General features: G+C 40.8%; 1 protein-coding gene and 2 long non-coding RNA genes across 6 annotated transcripts in view; 1 reads left to right on the forward strand and 2 right to left on the reverse strand.

Moving 5' to 3' along the window:
- Positions 1 to 4,192: 4,192 nt before the first annotated feature.
- LOC122232479 lies at positions 4,193 to 10,268 on the reverse strand. The gene is made up of 3 exons (XR_006209808.1): positions 10,140 to 10,268; positions 9,429 to 9,493; positions 4,193 to 4,332 (listed from the first exon to the last, which is right to left on the reverse strand). It is a non-coding gene; the product is annotated as an uncharacterized LOC122232479 (long non-coding RNA).
- Positions 10,269 to 14,078: 3,810 nt separating this feature from the next.
- Positions 14,079 to 20,052, reverse strand: LOC122232478. Its single transcript, XR_006209807.1, has 3 exons — positions 19,639 to 20,052; positions 18,903 to 19,004; positions 14,079 to 14,705 (listed from the first exon to the last, which is right to left on the reverse strand). It is a non-coding gene; the product is annotated as an uncharacterized LOC122232478 (long non-coding RNA).
- L3MBTL4 (L3MBTL histone methyl-lysine binding protein 4) overlaps positions 19,860 to 21,972 on the forward strand; it is a 441,589-nt gene continuing 439,476 nt past the window's right edge. For 2 of the 4 annotated variants that reach the window (XM_042961811.1, XM_042961816.1), the window contains exon 1: positions 20,224 to 20,327. The gene's annotated coding sequence lies outside the window, so the exon portion shown is untranslated. Of the gene's footprint in view, positions 19,893 to 20,223; positions 20,328 to 21,786; positions 21,857 to 21,972 lie in introns of those variants that run through there. The other 2 variants (XM_042961817.1, XM_042961812.1) reach the window with 2 other exon arrangements.

Raw genomic sequence — 21,972 nt, forward strand, 5'->3', positions numbered from 1 at the left:
CTCAGGGCCAAGGAGTGAGGTCTGGACAGACCTCTCCCCTGTAGCCATCAGAAGGAAATGACCTAGACACCTGATGTCTTGATCCCTGACTTCTGGCCTTCAGAACCATGAGACGATACATTTCTATGGTTTAAGCCACCTAGTTTGTGGTATTTTGTTACAACAACTCTAGCTGTCTACTACAATCGTAATTTTAAAACTATCATTTATAAATTCATAATTACGGAGAAGTAAATATCTAGTGACTAGAAGCTCTGAAAAAAAAATTCCAAAATATTCCTTATGTCATGGATGTTGTCACAATTAGATAAGAATCTGTTCTTAAGAGAAATGGTCACCCAGGTTCTAAAATTTTGGCTACACGGCTGTGTAGACAACATACATTGTCTTCATACAATGCGCAATCAATACATTCCATATGTGCAGGTCCCTACAAATGTATAACTTTCATTATTTGTCTAATAATGAGACTTGACCTACATTTTCAGGCACTATTCTGCCTAATGACAGAAATTGTGGTCATCTCTCTGGAGTTTCATATTTAAACTTCAGTTAATTCATGATTCTGCCTTCTTTCTGAGGTGCATTCCATTTTGAGGTCAGCTACGGAGTCATGCCCCTGGGTGGGTGCATTCAGGGGCGATTACGGGGAGTGGGCAAGACGGGGCTTCTGCTGTGCCCAGCCTGTTCGTAAATCTTTTGGCATCTGCTGAGTCATAGCCTTTCTGCCTGGGGCCCAGCGGGAACCATGCCTCCCCATCGGTCTGGATACCCTCTTAGCAGTGTGTATGCTGTCTTCCCCCTGCTGACCTCTAGCCTCCTTCAGGTGCATCAGCTTTCCCTCATGCCATTCATGCCCCTTCTTGGGGGATGGTAGGAAGTTTTAGGATCTCTCCCATGCCCTTTGGAGGCTGAACACAGTGTCTGGGACTGTTCTAGGCCTGTCTCAGCCTAGGCCTGCCATCACCACTCTATAGCTGCTGCAGAATAGAGGAGACTCTCACATCTTATTTGCTCTATTGGCTTTCCTGAAACTTATAGATGAACTCTATCGTGAGGTGTCCAAATTTTCTGGGGGCTTTCTCATTGGACCAACCCACTGCACACACTTTCTGGAACTCAAGTGGAGGTCAGCAAATCACAGGGCTCCCTGCTCTGAATCATCACCAGGACCAGCCCCGAGAGCACTTTGCTCTGCTTGCACAGAAACTTGCTCTTCAAGTGAGCTGTCAGCTTACACCTGGACCAAGCATTTTGTTTGTCTTCTGCCTCCTGAAAACTAAGAATTATGAGATCGCTAGTCTCTGGAGCAGAAAAAAGACCTACATCTGGCAGTCAAAAAGGTGAATGCCTGGGAATACAAGAACAGAAATGAAGTGATGCCCCAAAGGGACTTAATATGTCAGATATTATTCTGCCACATGTTTTCATTTTGATATGGTGTATTTCCAGTGCTGTTGTTGTTGGTTTTTTTTTCTAGCCGAAGGGGGTTTACTTCTTTTATAATATTTTTGTTGTTGATGAGAGCCTTTGTTCTCCCTAGTGTCTACATCATACCCTATTAGTTAGCTGGGTGCTTGAGAACGCATGTTATTTTGCATATTAGAAAAATTAGTCATTATGATGATGCTCCTGCTTCCATATTATTGAAGGAAACATTCAGGAAAGAAAGAATACAGTTAATGATTCATTATTAAATGTGCATATTAAGTTGAATATTTTCACAAAGAAAAAGTACCATTTCAACTGTCTTATAGTGTATGATTTAAAATGCAGTAGAGGGGTGCCTGGATGACTCAGTTAGTAGAGTATGTGACTCTCTGTCTTTGAGTTGTGAGTTTAAGCCTCATGCTGGGTGTGGAGATTACATGAATGAATAAATAAATAAACCTTAAAATGCAGTAGAGCAACCAGCAAAAAGGACTAAGGAATCTTCACTTTCTTCCCATACTGATATTCATTTCACTCTTCAAAGATGCATATCATTGATTAGTGTTTCTTTTAAAATTTAATTTTCTTCATACTAATCAACTTTGGAGTTAAAATGGCCTTTGAAATTTTTATTTATAATTTTCTAATTTTATTTAAAAAATTTTTCTGTTTGTTTATTTTTGAGAGAGAGAGACAGACAGACAGAGTGTGAGCAGTGGAGGGGCAGCGAGAGGGAGACAGAATCAGAATCAGAAGCAGGTCCAGGTCCCAAGCTGTCAGCACAGAGCCCGACACGGGGCTTGAACCCACAAACTGCAAGATCATGACCTGAGCTGAAGTTGGACACTCAACCGACTGAGCTACCCAGGCACCCCTATAATTTTCTAATTTTATAGGATAAATTGAGGGTCAGAGAATTCAAATGATTCCCAAGGTCATTCAGAAATCAAGATCTTCTGTCTCCCCAGGCTAAACCTCTTTTTACTGTCCTGTGTGCCTCTTATACCAGATTTAGAATGTTATCTATGAGGAAATGTTATTTAAGGTATGCTTGAGTATACCTGCAAAAATAATAGTGGGGTCCATGGGGGGCTTGAAATAGGGACAGGATCCAATTTATTAGCATGCTTTGTCAGCCACAAACGGCTCCTCTAACATAAAATTCCTCAGAAATGTAGTTCACAGCCATTCTGAAACATATTCCAGGTCTCTATAAGTTATAAGAGATATGATCAGCATTTAATGATATTTTTTTAAAAAACACAGAATACAGTAAAACAAAATGGAGTCATTTTTCCCCCCCACATAAAAGCAAACTAGATTGAGCTACTTGATGTTTTCATCCACTTTCAAAAAAAATCAGTGATGCAGCTCTGGAGAAAGAGGAGCGGACCACGCGTTACAGTATCATTATTTCTGGAAGGGTTGTTAGCGCATCAGATAATGTGATCCAGGGAACAGAAATCCGCTTGCAAAAAGAGGGGGTGATTCTACTTAAATGCATGAAAAGACGGGATGCTGTAAAGAACGAAGGATGGTGGTGGACAGTGAGGTTTCTGAGATGGTAATCATATGTTCAAAAGATGGTTTGAGTACCGGTAGCTCATATGCAGTCGGAGAGAAAAGATTTCAAGGATTTCAAATGTTGTTAAGGATGTGTCCTGCCAAGGAAACGAGTTTGAATGTAAGATGCAGCTTTTTTAAACTGGCAAAACCCCTTTCCCTCTGCCCAGGAGGTGAAGGATAATTTTTTTGTGAAAGAGGGAATAGGGAATTCTTACCATAGAAGTCTTATTTTCTGAATAATAAAGAGTTTACCATATAATATCAGCACAGTGTCTGTACATGGAATTTCATGTATTGTAGCCATCATTGTCATGGTAGAAATATCGGTTTATAAACTCCTAAAATATCAGTAAAAAAAATCTTTAGAATAAACATGTTCAACAAGGTCACAGGGATACAAATACACAAAAACCTATTGCACTTCGCTATGCAAGTAACACAAAGCTATCAAATAAAAAAGATTCCATTTAGACCAAAGCAAAACATTTGATTCTTGGAAATTTTTTTCAACTTGAACATAATATTTTATCAAAAAATTAAGTCCTGGGGGGAGCCAAGATGGCAGAACAGCATGGAAGTTTTTTGTGTGTCTTGTGTCCATGGAATACAGCCAGACCAACACTAGACCATCCTGCACACCTAGAAAACTGATCTGAGGATTAACGCAACAATCTGCACAACCTGAACCACAGAATTCAGCAGCGGAGAGGTGAATTGGGGGAAACAGAAGCCGCAGAGGGCAGGGAGCTGTTCTTGCTTGCAGAGAGAGGATGGAGCAGGAGGAAGAATACGGGAAAAGCAGCCCCCCAAAAGCAGCTGGAGAGAAAGTGGAAAAGTGGAAACAGCCACAGGGACTGAACTAAAAAGGGAGAAAGCAGAAAGGAGAGGGTTTAAATTCCATTAAGACCATAAACAGGGGGAGGGCAGAGTCTGAAACTCCGCAGCTCCATACCTGGTGGTGCTCTGGTAAGACGGGCGAATCCTCAGGAGCAGAGTGGAGTCTGGGGTTCTTCAGGCCACACGGGGAGAGGCGGTTCCCCTGCTGGGAGGACACCTGGTGGAGGCTGTGTGGGTCCCCCAAAGGCAAGGCCCCAGTGGACCTGGGAGAACAACCACACTCGCTGGTGCTGGAACAAGGTCGTTAAGGGTGAAGCCTGGTGCCAGATGTGCCTTGTGACTTTTCATAGTCCCTGAAACGCTGCTGCTACACTATCTCGCGCACTTTTTCTGGGGCGGGCTGGCACCAGCTGAAGTCTCTTGAGTATCAGCAGCAGCACAGCCCCGCGAATGTTCCTGGGTGTGGCCGGCACCCTGCCATTGCTCGGTGAGACACTCCTGCGGAGGGAAAGAATGGGTCAAAGCCGCAGTCCCTCAGAAGTAAGGAGTCGCGAAAAATGGCCTCACTGGAGACAAACTCAGGAGAGAGGTACTGCCTGAGGCTTGGTCACGGACTGTGTAAAAGTGGGGAGTGGATGGAAGCCGAAGACAAAGGACTGGTGCGGGACTGCTGATCGGGGAGAACAGAGTTCCAATACTAGAGGCTGGAGAGCTGGGTGACGCATTTTCACCGCTCCCGCGCATGCACATACGCACCTACTAGCGCCACAGCAATCCACCCCAGTAAGCTAAGCGGCGCCATCTAGTGGAGAACGGAGCCATTACGCTAAGCCCCGCCCAACTAGGCCAACCTGGCTCTTCAGGAACACAAGTCTCTCCACCTGCTTAGTTTATGGACTATAAAGCACTTCATAGTCTGACTTCTAGGGGAAAACGAAGTAATTTTAGTGGTATTTCAGTCTGTTCGCTGGTCCATCTATTCAATTTTATTTCTTTCCTTTTTTTCTTTATTTTCTCTTTTTCATTTCTTTTTCTTGAATACAGAAAGAGAAAAATTCATTTTTATTTTCAATTTTTATTAAAAATATTTTTCTTCAATTTTTTCTGCTATATTTTTTAATTTTGTGTAATTTTTTCAAATCCTATTTTACTTCACTTCATTTTAGTCTACTTCAGTGTATTTATTTTTTCAAATTTTCAAACTATTTCCTTCTTTTTTCTTTCCCCTTTTTTCTCTAATCTATCAAGCCCCTTTCAGCACCCAGACCAAAACACACCTAGGATCTAGCATCATTTATTCGACTTATGTGTATGTGTGTGTGTGTGTTTGCTTTAATTTTAATATTTAATTTTAATTTTTTTACCCCATTAGTTACCTTTCTCCCTTCAAAATGATGAATTAAGGAATTCACCCCAAAAGAAAGAGCAGGAAGAAACTACAGCCAGGGACTTAACCAATGCAGATACAAGCAAGATGTCTGAACCAGAATTTAGAATCACGATAATAAGAATACTAGCTGGAGGGGCGCCTGGGTGGCTCAGTTCGTTGAGCATCTGACTTCAGCTCAGGTCATGATCTCGTGGTTTGTGAGTTCGAGCCCGCTTCAGGCTCTGTGCTGACAGCTCAGAGCCTGGAACTTGCTTCAGATTCTGTGTCTCCCTCTCTCTGCCCTTCTCTCGCTCTCTCTCTCTCTCTTTCTCAAAAATAAACAAACATTTAAAAAATAATAATAATAAAGTTTAATGTCGATGAGGTGCCTGGGTGGCTCAGTTGGTTAAACCTCTACTCTTGATTTCAAGTTTCTTATTGAATACCAAAAACACAAAATATACTTTTAAAAGGATGAAAAAAATAACTATTTTAAGATAAAAAACTTCCATGCATCAAAAAACACTATACACTGAAAGTGTAAGCTGTAGATTAGCGTAAAACATGTGAAATGCACATAAATCACAAAGGATTTGTATCCAAAACATAAAGATCTTAAAGATGAGAAAAATGACAAAACAATTCAACAGAAAAATGATCAAAGTATGTGGATAGGCAAATGACTGAGAAAGAAACCAGAAAAATGTTCAACTTCACTTGTGATAAGGGAAATGCAAAATTCATAGATTGGTGAAACGATGGAACTATCTCTCACAGCAATTGGGTAATAAGAATTCAACAATGTCAGTTCTGAGTGTGTGTGATATATATTCTCCACCTCTACATATATACATAGCATGTGTGTATGTGTGTATAAATACACACACACATATATATATATATTAAATAAGCAGAAAAAGAGGTACAAGAAAATTTTCACTGAGTTACGGTCTATAATCTTAAAAAATTAGAAACTGACATCTTCAATCAGGAAAAGATAGTTTGGGATAATATATAACCACTAAAATAAATACACCAGATACATATATTTCAAAGTGTATGAAATGTAAACAGTATGTTTTCACATTAAAAAAGGCAAAATTGAAGTATATACACAGAAAATTCCACTTAAAGTTATGCAAAACACACTGTATATGTTTTATGTCTACATATGTATTTAGGAACAGTATAAAAATGCACATGGTTATAGTAAACACTACCTTTTGAGTAATGGTTAGTTCCGGCCGGAGGGGGATGTGTTCTGAGTTGAGGAGGGTTCACAGGGAACTTCAGCTACATTAGCTGTATGTTATTTCTTCCCCATGTGGTATTTTCAGGGTATATTTTATATTTTTTGTGTACATTTCTGCATGCTTGATAATATGATGCTTTTTTTTTAAAATAATATGATACTTTTTCCCTGAAAAAGCTTGCTTTGTAAAATACAGAAATAATTGAGACAAATTTATAATGGCTAACATTCAAATTCCATTTGATGATTGGTTAAAGGAAATGAGCATTCAGTAATAGAGAACTACAAATAAATCATCACACTGATTAATCCATATCTCTATAATTTGTTAGTAAATTCTAGCAACATTAAGAACCCATTGTATAAATATTACCAAATAAGTAAAAATTATAAAATGTAAAATTTTGGATCTGTTGGATCTGAAAATGACATTTTAAATGTTTCTGGTCACATTTTCAATTGCTTTAGTTTTTATTAAAAAAAAAAAGCTATGAAACTATTGGATATGATTTGGTGTCATAATCTTACTCTTTGGAACATTCTCCGGGGAAATAAACAGATTAAAAAACTATTTCATTAGAAATATTTATAGTATGCTATTTATGATTGCAAAAACAAAAACATAACAGGGAAAGCCCAAATGTCTAATAATAGGAGCTGGCTAAGCAAAATAGGTCACATTACAACAGAAGATCACTGCAGAACTATAAAAATGTCAACTATATGGCTCATGGTGATGCATGAAAATATGAAATAAAATTAATTTTGTAAAGCAGTTACAAACATGTCAACTGTGAAAACCCTGCTGACACATGGAAATATACATTAAAATTAATTTGAAAGAGCAGAACACATTATTTCCTGATTTCATGATTTCCACTAGGAAGAAAAAAACAACAGTATTCGGCAAAGAGAATTTGGAGAGGAATAAATACATTAAATTGGGTTTATTGGATTATAATTCCTTCCTTTAAAGTTGCCTAGTTGATGTGTATTCATTAATGAAATAAGACCACAGGGACTTTGTCATAGCGTAATGATTTTATTTGTGCCATGTGGTGTGATTAGAAAGTACACACCTTTTCTAGAGGATATCGTTCATCCTCTAGGCAGGGGACCACATGATGTACTGGGGAAGAACATTTTTCCCTAATAGATATGCCCAGTCTCAACCATGTTAAAATTTTACCATGGTAATAGTTGTTGGTTAGTTTCTTATTTTGTAAAGGATATAGCTGCTGCATAATAAGATGCTAAATCCATTCACGTAATATTTACTAGAGTAGTTTATAACAATCATGTTACCATGAGCTACAAACCTGTATTTGTGTACAATTCTATACACCATTGTGTGCCATAGCTAAGGTTAATCTTCTATCTGGATCAAGATACGTATGAGCCAAAGGAACAAGAAACCCACAAAAATTGTAGCTTAGCCCTTCTGCAAAAAATCTTTTATTAGAAATGAATGCATGAATGAAATTATTGAGGGGGTAAAAATAGAAAAACTATGGCAAGTGATAATATTAGAAAAATAAAATTAACTCTCTGGGATAGATAGGCTATTCTGGAATATTTTTTTCTAGAGAAACAAAATTTTAATATAAGAATAATATTTTAAGTCATCAGCTAAAAAATTTGATTCTACTACTTCCCGCCAAAGGTAGAGAAAAGACTGATGTTCTAGAAAGATGCCCGGGGGTTTGTGTACTTTCAGCACATGGTCACTCACTCCTGAGGAGGAAACAAACTCCTGTTTGTGAAGCAGGGCTCAAGCATACACCCTGAGTGGGAGGATTTGAGCGAGAGCATTAAAGTCATCAAAGGCGGGAGAAGAGCTGATATTTGCTTTGCTCATAGATTGTTTTTTGCATTTAAACTTGTATGTATGTTTGTATGTATGTATGTATTTTTAAGCTTTTTAAATTTATTATTTTTTAAATGTTTATTTATTTTGAAAGAGAGAGCATGAGCAGGGGAGAGGCAGAGGAGAGGCAGGGGAGAGAATCCCAAGCAGGGTCCACGATGTTAGTGTGGAGCCCAATGTGGGGCTCAATCTCATGAACCTCGAGATCATGACCTGAGCCAAAACCAAGAGTCAGACACTGAACCAACTGAGCCACCCAGATACCCCCTTATCTTTAAACTCTTTTTTTAAATTGAAGTCTGGTTCACACACACATTTAAACTTTTTTTTTTTTAATTTCAGAAAGAAAATGAAATCATTAAATCTTTTCCCAAGTAAAGGATGTTTAAATCTATTATTATAAAACAGTTTGTACATAGTTTAATAAATTGTTTTCCAAGCATTAGGCTTACAGTTGGTGAAAAATAATATATGGTATTAACTTTTGCTTCATAATATATTTACCTTTTCTGCAAAATAAATCCAACTAAATGTTTTACTATCTAGTATCGGGTTATTTAAGATAGGATGTTCTCAAGGTCATATTGTCAGAAATCAGTGAAACCTAAGTAACAACATTGTAGAAAAAAACAGAAAACCATAGAAATACTAATTATTTTTCCATTTATAAAATAAGACAATTGATGCTAATAACTCAATGTGGTGAGAGATGATATGAAGACTAAGTAAAATACTTAGAAATAAAACATTAAAGGGGCATTGATAATGTGACAAAAGCCAATATTGTACAACTGAATCTGCATAATTAGCTATTTCGAATTTTCCCTCAGAGCTTCAAATGGACCAGAATGATGATGAGGAAGCAGCAGTACCTCAATAAATGTTGACCAATGCCTCTACAAAGATTATTGGACAGAAGGCTTGAAAATACTATTGGGATAGAGTATAAGTATAGTAAAACATAAGTACAGTGTTAGACCTTATCCACATGCTGAGTAAACTTCAATGCACACAATCCATGCATGGCACTCTGGCTTATCGATACTTGTATCCATGGAAAATTTAGTGTGATTCTAAGAAGGTTAGTGATAAAGTAGGAGTCTCACCTTTTGATTCACGTTTGCTGTTTGTTTATTGCGGTGGTGGTCTGTTTCCAGGTTTAAATCATAGCCTGTGGAAGAAAGATGAGAGCAAAAGACAAGCCTGTGGATTGGAACTTAGAAACAGTGTGAGTATCCAGACTTACGTGTTGAGTTGGGACGTAAGGTAAGCTAATGTAAGATTAAAAAAGATAAATCAGAGTTTTCTTTTCTTTTCTTTTTTTTTTTATTGGAAGATGGAGGTTTATCGAGTTGCATATCTAAAGCTCTATTTAAGAGCATCTGGGTCACTCTATGTGTTGGTTAAGCATCCAACTCTTGAATTAGGCTCAGGTCATGATATCATGGTTCATGAGTTCAAGCCCCATGTCGGGCTCCACACTGACAGTGTGGAGACTGCTTGGGATATTCTCTCTCTCTCTCTCTCTCTCTCTCTCTCTCTCTCTCTCTCTCTGAAAATAAATAAATAAACTTAAAAAAGACTTTAACCCCAAATAGTCTAGTTACTTGCATACATTTCACCATAACAATGATTAGTGAAGATAGGCAAAGAAAGAAAAGTCTGAAGTATAATATTGAAAACACATATGATATATTACATAGGTCCCTTAGGGTTAAATTGTACATGCAGCACCTCTTATAGCATCCTTGTCACCCTCGGGTATCTACTGAGCAGCTGGTAACCATCTGTTCTGGCAATTGTTTGAATGTGCTTACCTTCAGAGCCACTCTCTTCGTGTAAATAAGTATGACATCTTGGAAATCTTTGACACAAAAACACTTAAAGTTCATCCAGGTCAAGTCTGTACTGATGAATGAATTTCCTCCACAGTGCACTTCTTTTTCTTTTTCTTAAAAAAATTTTTTTTTAATGTTTGTTTTTGAGAGAGACAAAGAGACAGAGCATGAGCGGGATAGGGGCAGAGAGAGAGGGAGACAGAATTCGAAGCAGGCTCCAGGCTCTGAACTGTCAGCGGACAGAATAATGCAGGACTCTTACCCATGAACTGTGAGATCATGACCTGAGCTGAAGGTGGACGCTCAACTGACTGAGCCACCCAGTCGCCCTTCTTTTTCTCTTTTGAGAGAGAGAGAGAGAGAGAGAGAGAGAGAGAGAGAGAGAGAGAATCTTAAGCAGCTCCACACTCAGCCAGCAGCCGGACATGGGGCTCACTCTCATGACCAACCATGAGATCACTACCTAAGCCAAAATCAGGAGTTGGATGCTGAACCAACTGAGCCACCCAGGTGCCCCCACAGTGCATTTCTTCTGAGCATTCACTCAGCTTGTCCTGGAACAGGACGTAGTGGTTTCAATTCCAGAAACTTTCTGAGCACAATAACACATGTACAGAACTGTGCAAGGTCCTGAGAGAGAAATAAAGTCAAATTAGAAATGGAGACTTGGAGAAGTCACTGAGTTCCTCTTTGAAGTACCCATTCTGATCCAAACAAAGCCACTAAAACAACCTAAGGTGACAAGGCAATCATTTCCATGGTCTAGAAACATACAAACACAGAAACACAGTGGACTGCAGGGCTAAAACTAGGAGTTTCTGGCTCATAAACTGTCAGAAATGAATGGCAGCTCCATTCCTATCAAAAAAGCATTTCATGCATGATGGAGGACTGGAGCCACACTCAATGTCTAAAACTGGGGTTGGGTGCTCTCTCCTGGCCCCAAAGGATCCAGAAAACAGCTTCATTGCAGTGCAGCTGCACTAGGCCTAGGCCAAATTTCTTGCTATCTTGGTGTCTGTGTCTCCCGGACCCTCAATATCACTGTAGAATGGAAGTCCAGCGTGGCTGTGACAAGGCCTGAATCTGGATAAGAAGGTGAGGAACAGGTTGAGGCAAAAGAAGGGAGGGCAGCCGAGAGAGGCAGAGGAGAAAACAGATCTCTACTCAAAGACCGTGGGAATGAGGTGCCTGAGTGAATCAGTTGGTTAAGTGTTTGACTCTGGATTTTGGCTCAGGTCATGATCTCGTGGTTCCATGGGTGCAAGCCCCTCACTGAGCTCTGTGCTGGCAGTGTGGAGCCTGCTTGAGATTCTCTCTCTTCCTCTCTCCCTCTCCCTTCCCAGCTTGCTCTCTCTCTCTCTCTCTCTCTCAAAGTAAACAAATAGACTTAAAAAATAACAACCCCCCCCAAAGACACTGAAGATAACTGACACTGAGAAAAACAGTCAACAAAACAAAATTGGAAGACGAACTTATCAGCAATAAAGTTCAAATAGGAAAACAATATCAACATAACTTTAAGTATGGTTACAATACTCCTGAGAAATAAAGGAGTAAAATGTCTGAAAGAGGTCATTATGAAAGGGAAAAACTGACCATCTCAATAAATATTGAATGGGCCTCTGATAATATCCAAACTTGTCACGTAAACAAGAACAAACAAACAAAAACCACTTCGTAACAAGAGATAATGGAACTTCTTTAACTTGAAAAAGGATCTCTACAAGAGCCTACAGTAAACACAGTAACTTTAGAAGCATCCCCATTAGAGTCAGAAGCAAAATAAGGCTGCCTTGTATCCCCTACAAGTTCAGTAAGTGCTTGAGGCCCTAACTAATACTTAACTAAATTAACTAAATTAACTAAATACTAACTAAATTAAAAGATATTTAAGAAAAAACATCACGTTTTATAACTCAGAGTAAAGGAAGGATTTCTTTAAAGGACACAAACCTGAAAAAATCATAAGGATTATGGCTTATAGTAAAGGGATATGTACCAAATTCCTAATAGTTGCACAACAGGCAGCGGGAGACAAAGGAAGGGATGATAAAGGAATTCAACTTTATACATAATGTTTTACTTCTTTAAAAACATCAAGAATGACGTGTTAAATAATATACTAGTCCGTCTGATTGGTGGATGCATGGGTGTTCACTGCATGACCGCCTGCATGTTCTGAAAAAAAAAATTGCATTAAAAAGGACAAAAATTAAAAGCAAAACCCCACAGACAATTAAAAATGTAAAACCAACTTAAAAGAGATGGCTCCTCCTCTTCAGAAAACCGTAGTTGTCAGTTATACGTAAACTAAGAAGTGATTATAGTTAAAACCAAAATATTACAAATGCAATACAGATGTATAAACAAGATGTTATGGGTACCTAGTAGAAGGAAAAAAGTAAAGCAATTCGATTGATAAATGCTTCATGGGAGAGATTTCATTAAGTGTTGAATCCTCGAAGGTACATCATATTTTAATATTCAGAAAAAGCCTTGATAGAGGAGTGTTCCCGGATAAGGCTTTGTGGGCAAATCGGCAAAATTCACAGCCATTCTGAGAACAGGGAGTATCTTGTCCTCGGTGATGGAGCTGGAGATGGAGCTGGTTGTGCTGTGTGGGGTAAAGCATGGTGACCTTTAGTTTAGGTAACATCTGGACTTGGAACTGTAGGTCAAGGATAGTCATGAAGGGTTTTTGAAGTTTTTGAGGGGACAACATTTGGGGTTATCTGTTCATCTGTACAATACTTATGTCAGTTGTGGGCATCTGTAACATTTTGAATAGGTGTCCCTGACCAAGTATAGGTTAAGAGTGAACACATGAATCAAGCTGGGCCGGTTTATCTTTCTCTTCCAGGAATGAGGAACTAGAATCCAGCAAAGCAGATCAGTCTATGAGGTGCTTGAACTGGAAATGATATGAAGTTGGTCCTGGGGTGGCTGCGTGTATCTGCTGAGACAGAGAAAGACGCTGCATATCCAGAGAGCAGAAATGGCTTGAGAGGCCATAGTGCCTGGATTGGCAGGTCCCAGTGCCTAGAGAGGTCGTCAGGCTGTGCTTCCAAACTTTGATTCTGGGAATACCTCTGCTTCTGCCTGGTAAATCTGCTTTTTTTCTAAGTGACCTCAGAGGGATTTTATCCCTGACCATGGCTAAAGGATGGGACTTGAAGGTGAGCAGGCTCAGTGTCCTCCAAGGAACAGAGGAGTCCAGCAGGTAAATGACCAGATGGTAAAATGAATTTGGACAATTCTAGGGCCATTGATGACCTTTGAGATAACTGTTTCAGTAGAGCACTGGAGCAAACATCAGACCTGAAGCAGTTAAAGTATAAATCATAGATAGATTTTTCGAGGACTTTGGTAACTAAGAGGAGAGGGAGGTAGGGCTGCCTGTGAGGGAAACAAAGTCAAATGAAGTCTTCTGTTGCTGTCCCTCAGGATGAAACACTTGAGCCTTTGTGTAAACTGGGGCGGGGGGTGGGGGAATTAATAAGGAGGACAGAATGGCTGCACTAGGAAGAACTTTAATGGAGAGTAAGAATTCTATACACTGACCCACATTCATGCAAACCATAAACAGCTGCATTTGTACCCTCTGACTTCGTCCCTGTAATTAGCAAGGCTGACTTATACAACTTCCAAGTTTTAGGGGAACAGAACACTTAGGTAGGTACTGAATTTACTCCACGAGAAAAAAATTGCATTAATGCTGTAATAAATAAACCTTTTGTATCACATGGCTATTGTTGCATAAAGGAACAGTCCAACACTTGGAGACTCATTTCTCATTTCTCATGAGTGTATAGGTTGGATGCACGGTTCTGCTGATCCTGGCTCAGCTGGCCTTGCTGGAATCACTTCTTCAGGCTTCTATGGTCAGGTGATGGGTTGGCTGGGCATTACATGCTCTTCCACGGATCTAGGGCTTTGAATGGAACATTTGGGCTCTGTCCCGTTCTCCAGCAGGAGCGCTTAATTCTCAGGGTGATCACATAGAAGCAAGACGGAAACAAGAGCACACAAAGCCTTTGAGGTCTAAGCTTGGGACTGGCATATTGTCACTTCATCATATTCTACCGAGCAAAGTAAGTCACAGGGCATCCCTGGTTCCAGCAATGGGAAATTGTCCCCACCTTATGATGGAAACAAATACAAAGTTACATTGTAAGGGGGTATTGGTAAAGGGGTTTATCAAGTCCCATCCTAAGTTGAAAATATTATAAGTTAAAAATGAATTTAATACACCTCACCTACCACACATCACAGCTCAGCCTAGCCTACCTTACATGTGCTCAGAACACTTACATTGGTCTACCGTTGAGCAGAATCATCTAACACAAAGCCTCCTTTATAATCAAGTATCGAATATCTCATGTAATTTATTGAATACTGTACTAAAAACAAAAACAATGGCTGTATGGGAACAGAATGGTTGTCAGTGTATGGGTTGTTTACTCTTGTGATGGCACAGCTGTCTGGGAGCTGTAGCTGCTGTCCAGCATATCACTAGAGAGGATTTTCCAGTAAATCACCAGCCTGGGGAAAGATCAAAATTTCAAATTTGAAGTACAGTTTATAATGGATGAGTATCACTTTTGCACCATTGTAGAGTCAAAAAAATCCTAAATCGGGGCGCCTGGGTGGCGCAGTCGGTTAAGTGTCCGACTTCAGCCAGGTCACGATCTCGCGGTCCGTGAGTTCGAGCCCCGAGTCAGGCTCTGGGCTGATGGCTTGGAGCCTGGAGCCTGTTTCCGATTCTGTGTCTCCCTCTCTCTCTGCCCCTCCCCCGTTCATGCTCTGTCTCTCTCTGTCCCAAAAATAAATAAAAAACGTTGAAAAAAAAAAATCCTAAATCAAACCAAAGTCATGGGTCATCTGTAATTCAGGGCATCAATTTAACTAATCTACCATACTTACACAGACATGGTTTTAGATGGAGTAGAGAAGTATCTGAAGGTCAGTGAGGGGTTTTTCAAGGAGGTCATGAATAGGTGAGGAGTTTAGTACTAAAATGGAAGGCTTAAAATTACTTAGGAACAACTTTCTTACTCTTATATTTTATGTTGTTGGCTCAACTAGACTAAGTTGGTGAGCTTTGTTCCATTCAGGGCTTTATATAAACAGATAATCTTATTTTCAGGGTACTATTAATAGCTCAGTAATATAGAGTAATCAACTGTCTTCAATCCAGAAACAAATTCACAATATTTAAGTTCAAGGTATTCACTGTACACTTGGTAACTAAAAGTCTAAAGAAACATGCAACTTCTTTTCCTATGAGAATGGACAAAGCCTTTTTACTTTTTCAAGCAAATGTCACGTTAGTAGTTTTAGGTCAATTCACATTTGTAAAACTGGAAATGAATTCTGTAAGAATTTGTGTTGGAACTATTATAATGTAAGAGAACACATGCGTATTGAGTCCAGAAAAAGTGGACTCTATGCTTTTTAATGGAATATTAATCGTTAAGATAACACCTTAAACAAAAAAAAAATGACCTTTTAATTTTGGCTATAGGTTTAACAAAATACAGAAATTAAATATAAAATGGAAATAACTCAAACACATTTTCATTTAGGCAGATAGTATGGAAGGGATTGTAGGTACTTTTGGGTTAAGAAAAAGTTAAGAAAAATCCATCCTTTGAAAGGGCTTCAAGAAAAAAAAATAAATGAGCATATTATTCTGCAGAAGCAGCCCCCACAGAAGATGATTTGTAAATATATTGCTGATGGAGTTTTTTTAAAGCACTCAAATCCAGTTAAGGTGACCAGGGAACATCCCAAGGATTAGAAACTGGACCTCAATGAAAAACATCATAACCAGCTGACATAGCCTTTGAACATCTTGGCTGAAGACCTTCCTTTATGAGAATGGCTGTATTACACACTTGTCATTTGCTGACACTACCCATTAAGAAGCACCAGCTCTCCTTGTTCTGATTTCGTGGCCACTGGGCAATATTTTAACATAGCTTGCCTTCCTTTGTAGACTACAGTGGTGGGAATGTGCTGATCTCCAAATATCCATCTTACTGGCATTTATATCCATCAGCATAATTGATATTCTTGTTTTTAGCTGGTTCCCTTAGCCTGATCACTTCTGGGAGCATTAACAGACTCAGGTTTCTGGGCCTTAAATACTAAGAACCAGACCTAGACCCCGAACTTGGTGGTTTCGAAAGTAAGTCCTATGCCACGAGACACATCCTGTATAGCCAGCTGGCTTCTTCCATGATGGATCAATGGCAGAGGTAGGAATAACAACCATCTTTCCTGACACCTAGCATGTGTTCTACGTCTTATAACACCTGTTATTTCTTAGAGAATGTATGTCTAGCTACAGTTTTGGGGGCATATATCTACTCAAGAAAGTATGAATTGCCTACTCTGAATTTTCCATTTTTCTTTTTCCAGATCTCTCACCTTGGAGAAGGTATGTTGCCTCATCAATATCTTTGAAAATGAGATTAAAGGCATTGCTGGCTTTCCTTCTGCAGTTTTCATGCCTTTGTCCAAATCCTATTAGTTCATTCAGTATGGTTGTAGTGGGAATTAAAGTTTATCTATTGATATAAGGATCCTTATCTCATTCAGTCAGTTTATACAGACTTTAAACATCATCAGAAATTTCAATTCTAGTAAACTTATGAAGGGCTGTTTTGTGACCCAGTATATGATCTATCTTGGAGAATGTTCCATGTGCACTCGAGAAGAAAGTATATTCTGTTGCTTTGGGATATTTTGTATAAGTTGGATTTTTAAAAATTCCAGGTATAAGTTGGAATATACCTGGAAACAGTGTTTTTATGCTATTTTATGATAGCTTTGTTCCATCAAAAAAAGTACAAGTATAAAAATAAATAGTACACATATAAAAAATAAATCTATTTTTGATGAAGTCATCAATTAAAAATAGTATAATGTGCATATTATCTTATTTATGAAGCTTTTTGGCATCATTTAAAGTTAGTTTTGGGGCGCTTGGGTGGCTCAGTTGGTTAAGCAGCTGACTTCGGCTCAGGTCATGATCTCACGTCTCGTGTGTTTGAGCCGTGCATCCGGCTCTGTGTTGACAGCTCAGAGCCTGGAGCCTGCTTCGGATTCTGTGTCTCCCTCTCTCTGTCCCTTCCCCACTTGCATTATCTCTCTCTCTCTCTCTCTCTCTCAAAAATAAATAAACATTAAAAATTTTTTTAAGTTAGTTTTAATTCTTCAATGTTATTTACACTTCTCTCTGAACCAGTATTTACACTTACATATAACTCTATGTAATTATTTATATCTGAACTCATTAATAAAGTTTAATATTGGACAGTCTACTTAAGAAAATACCACGGTAACAGAGAAAATATAGCATGGTATAAATAAAATTATTAACAGTGGCACTGACATGAAAATAAACATGAGGGTAATAATTATTGATGATAAATGGTGACCAGTGAAATTATTTTAGCTGCAATGGACAATTTACTTGTGGAATAAGATTAAAACGCTGTTTAGATAACCTCTCTTCAATTACACTGAAGTGTATAAAGGAATTTACGCTGTGTTTAACTCACAAACAGTCCTAAGTATATGCTAGGAAACAATCATGAAGTCTAAGAACATGTCTGTATCAATGGGCAATCCTGCTACTGATCAAATAATAAAGCAATGTAATCTAATTCTACTTAAAAATAACATTTATACATATAAAAACAACATATATACAACATAGAAAAATAAAACCACCCAATTAGAAAAAAGTAAATAATTTTAGCAAATTTAAAAATGGAGTATTCCTTGAATAAAGCTGATCACTATCTCAGCAAATGAGAGGGTTTCATTTCCACCCACAGGAGACAGACAGACATTATAGAACTTCCATGACTCTGTTATGCTTTGAAGATGTGCCGAAAGGGGTTCTTCTGTGTTGACCATTCTACCCAGCGATGCCTATCTAATAATAAGCCATCCTTACCTGTCTGGCCAACATTAACTTTGCCACTTAGAGTTTGTTAGATTCAACTGAATTATAAATACAAAATGCTGTAAACATCAGATTTCTAAACCCCATTGTTCACAACGACCATTGGTAACACTGCAATACCCAACAATGTGGCTATTTCATTTTAATCTGCAGCTGTTCAAATAAAAGGGATTTACTACAACAGCTTTTCAAAAATTCTGTAATAAGTGTACCAGTGCTTACACTGCTTATATTTCCATATAATTTGAATAACAGTATCATTTAAAACAGATGTCAGCTTCTTTGAATATAATCATATGTTGTTGTCAGCACTAAGCACCCACAGATTTACATTTAAGTAACCCAGGATGAGGTTCTCTGCCTGTGTCACCTGTTTTATTGGTGCATTCTTTTCCTTATTTAAACCTTGCCCATGAAAACAGTGTTTTGGTTGTCATCAATGCAAGCCATGTATATTCAATAAGCATGTTACAATAATCGTTTTCCCCAAAAAGCGAAGACAAGGTGATGTAAATTCATTCTTTTGGATTTCAATCCAGCTTTCTTTTATTTTGTATAGTATTTAATATTGATTTTTCTAAGGGGAAGGTGGAACCAGACTGCTGTTAACTCTTCTTTGTGCTGGGAACATTTTGATGTTTCCGTCATTAAGACTTAGAGTCTTTAATGATAAACACCACTGGGAAAGACTAGGGTTACATTGCAGTAATCGAGACACTTGTCCTTTGCTAAAAGGACACATAAAGCACATCTATGCTCACCTAAGTAGCAGGGAGGGGAACTTCTCATCCAACCACTGGGTCCTACTCTAATTTCATGCAGTCAGGTGAGCAAGTGTGGCAAGACAGCATCCCGAAGTGTGCCTGTTGTCACAGAAATACACAACTCTATAAAGTCTTTATCATAAACATGTTAAATGGATGAAAAAAGTATACCACTTCATTAGATCTGTTTTAAATGTTCTCTTCTATACTGATACCTTCTGCTTCCTTTTCTTTTTCTTTGCCAGAAATGTTTTTCTTAATTGATTAGAGCATAGAACACAGCCGTGTGTGTATGTGTACTTATAAATTTCTGTGATCATGGTTCCTAATTGAAAAACTGCATTAGCAAAGGGTTTTCTATTTCTCTCTTCAGTAAAAACGCTAACTGGTGTTTGTACCAACGGACCAGTCTCACCTGAAAAATGAAAGTTTTAGTTGTTGGTTTACGGTAGTCAACAACAAACCAAAAAGATCATTTAGAAGTTATTATTCTTAATCATGTTAAATCACTGAATTTCTTGCTGGAAGCAAGCTAATATTTGTTTTGTACCTGACAGCTATTATTTGCACCTAGAATTTTTACACAAGACACCTCCATGAAAGAAAATTACATCTAAAAGTCACAAAATACAGTCTTCGATAACCAGCTACTTTTAAACATAAACCAACATAAAAGATTTAATAAGTTTCTCTCCAAACCTGCAACGATGCTTTGTGAAAGCCTAACACTAACCTGTAAGACTGTAAGTTTCCTGAGGGCAGGAACTCCTTCGCTCCTGTTTCCTACTCAATCTCAAGCAGCTAGAACAGGGTCAGTAATCATTTGTTCTAGCCGCTCAGAAAGAGTATTCTTTTATTTTGAAATGGTATCCGCAGACCGGTGTGTAGGGAAGTCGAGAGCGGGAAAGGGGCATCTGAGAGGAGGTTGCAAAATCCGAAGGAGCAGCAGAACAGAGAGGAATCCAGAGGCCTGAGAACATTTGGAAGGTGAATCCGAAGAGCTGGGATGAAGCAGGGATGAGCGCCCCGGGACACCACTGCACGAGTGGGTAGGGGTCAGGAAGGAAGTAGCCAAGATTTGGGGGACTCCTTGCCGGGGAGCATATAAGGGGAAAGACGCACTCGAAGATACAGCCGCAGCCACCTCCCTCCCACGTGAAAGCCCGAGCGGCCGCCCCGCGTCCACTCCGGTCCCCGGGGAGCGGAACCCGGAGCGAGGCAGGTGCGGCGGGAGCATGCGCGCGGGGCCGGCAGGGGAGGCTCCCGCGCCCCCACCCCGCGCGTGCACCCTCGCGCCCCTCCCGCCGGGCACCGCGGGGCCAGCGGCGCCGCAGCCTGGGCCGACCGAGCTTCGCCGCTCCGGCTCGCGCCCCGCCGGCCTGTCGCCGAGTCGGCGTTGCGGGCGGCCCGGCTCTGCTCGGGGTAAGGACGACGCGGCAGCCCGAGCCGTGTGGTCGGGGGACCGCGTGAGCGCCCACGGCCGCCGCCGCCGCCGGGGTTGGCCCCGGGCCCCGCGCCCGACTGAGGGGCGTGCGCGTCGCCCGCGGCGAGGCCGGGCCGGGCCAGGGGGCGGTGGCGGTTAGGAGTCGCCTCCTCCCGGCGCCGGCTCTTTCTCTTTCTCTTTCGCCGCCGGGCGCGCGCCGGGCTCCCCGCGCGAGGCGCTGCCCCACTTGTCACCCACTTCGGACGGGCGTGGCGTGGCCCCGTACCGTCCCGCTCCCGGCCGCCGCGGCCACCTGGGCCGGGGGTGTCAGCGCGGCCACCTGGGCGGGGAGGCGCCGGTTCAGCCTCGGCCCGCGGGACGAGGGCCGGGGCGGGATTCCAGGCGGTCCCAAGCCGGCCTCAGGCCACCGGGCGCCCGGCGGTGGGCGTTTGGCTTTTGTTTTCTCGGGGCGGGCGTCCCCGGTCTCCCCCCTTCTCCGCCGACAGCTGTCGTGTGTGGCGGTACAAGGCTGCGGCCGAGACACCCTCGGGCGCTTCCTCACTCCAGCCCCTTTTCCTCCCTGGTCGTGCTCTCCCAAGTTCTGCCCAGCCCCGGGGCCGGAGCGGAGGAAGTGCGCGCTGGGGGACGCCTCGCCAATCTGTGGCGGTTTAACTAGAGCCAGCCACAAGCCCAGAACTACGCCCCGGGGAGCGCTGCCCAAGCCTCCCGGGCTTTCTTCGCGGAGATGGGCCGAGGGCGAGGCGAGCGGACCTGGGGACACCTGGGCCAGCGCCGCAGTTACCTGCGGGATTGGTGGAAGCCTTTCCTCAAGGTGGGAGAATTCTGGTGGCTTTTGTCGCCTGCCTTTTAAATCCTGCAGTCTTTGATTAAAGTCCATATGATGTACTTTATTTTGTATATGCCTTTATCCACTTAGAGGGTCATTCTTAATCTGTCCCTGCCTGGAGGTGAAAACTAAATAAAAGGAAGGTCTGGTCATTGTCATTGTTAAGACTCTCGCATGTGAAAGCCCCATGGAGTTCAGTCTGGTCACCGTGACCTGCCCTGCTGGGGCGGTTCCATGCCCAGGAGACTCACACTAAGGGTTATTTGGTCTCCACGCCCAAAGTGGCACCGTCTCTTGGATCCCTGTTGGAGGGATCCCTGTTGAACTGTTGGAGCTGTTCTAGAAGGCATGGGGGCAGCCTCCAGTTTCACTCCTTTCCTGAAATAAGGGTAGTGAGGTCTCCTGGTGTTTTCTAGTCCCCTTTACTAAAAAATGTTAGAATGGGAAACAGGTGGAATTTGTTCTTGATGCTTGATAATATAGACTTTGAATGCATTTAGCTCTTCACAAGATGCTAAAAATGTCTTTTCATGGTATCCTAGAATCAGGAAAGAGTTTGAAAGAGGAGAGATTTCTCTAACATCCAAGTGGATCGGATTCTGCTATATTCACATGGAGTGTGATTGTTAAGCAGGAGAGATGAGCTTACAAATGCTATTGATTATGCTCTCAGATTGTAAGGTACATTGATGAGTTTGTATCTCCTGTAGCTCTTGACTGTGGAATTCTTTATTCAGCGCTTTGCGGGGCAGTATTGGTTTACCTCTACTATGAGCTCTCAATCTGTTTTCTAATAA

The sequence above is a fragment of the Panthera tigris genome, chromosome D3 (genome assembly GCF_018350195.1).
Source record: "Panthera tigris isolate Pti1 chromosome D3, P.tigris_Pti1_mat1.1, whole genome shotgun sequence".
Taxonomy (NCBI): Eukaryota; Metazoa; Chordata; class Mammalia; order Carnivora; family Felidae; genus Panthera; species Panthera tigris.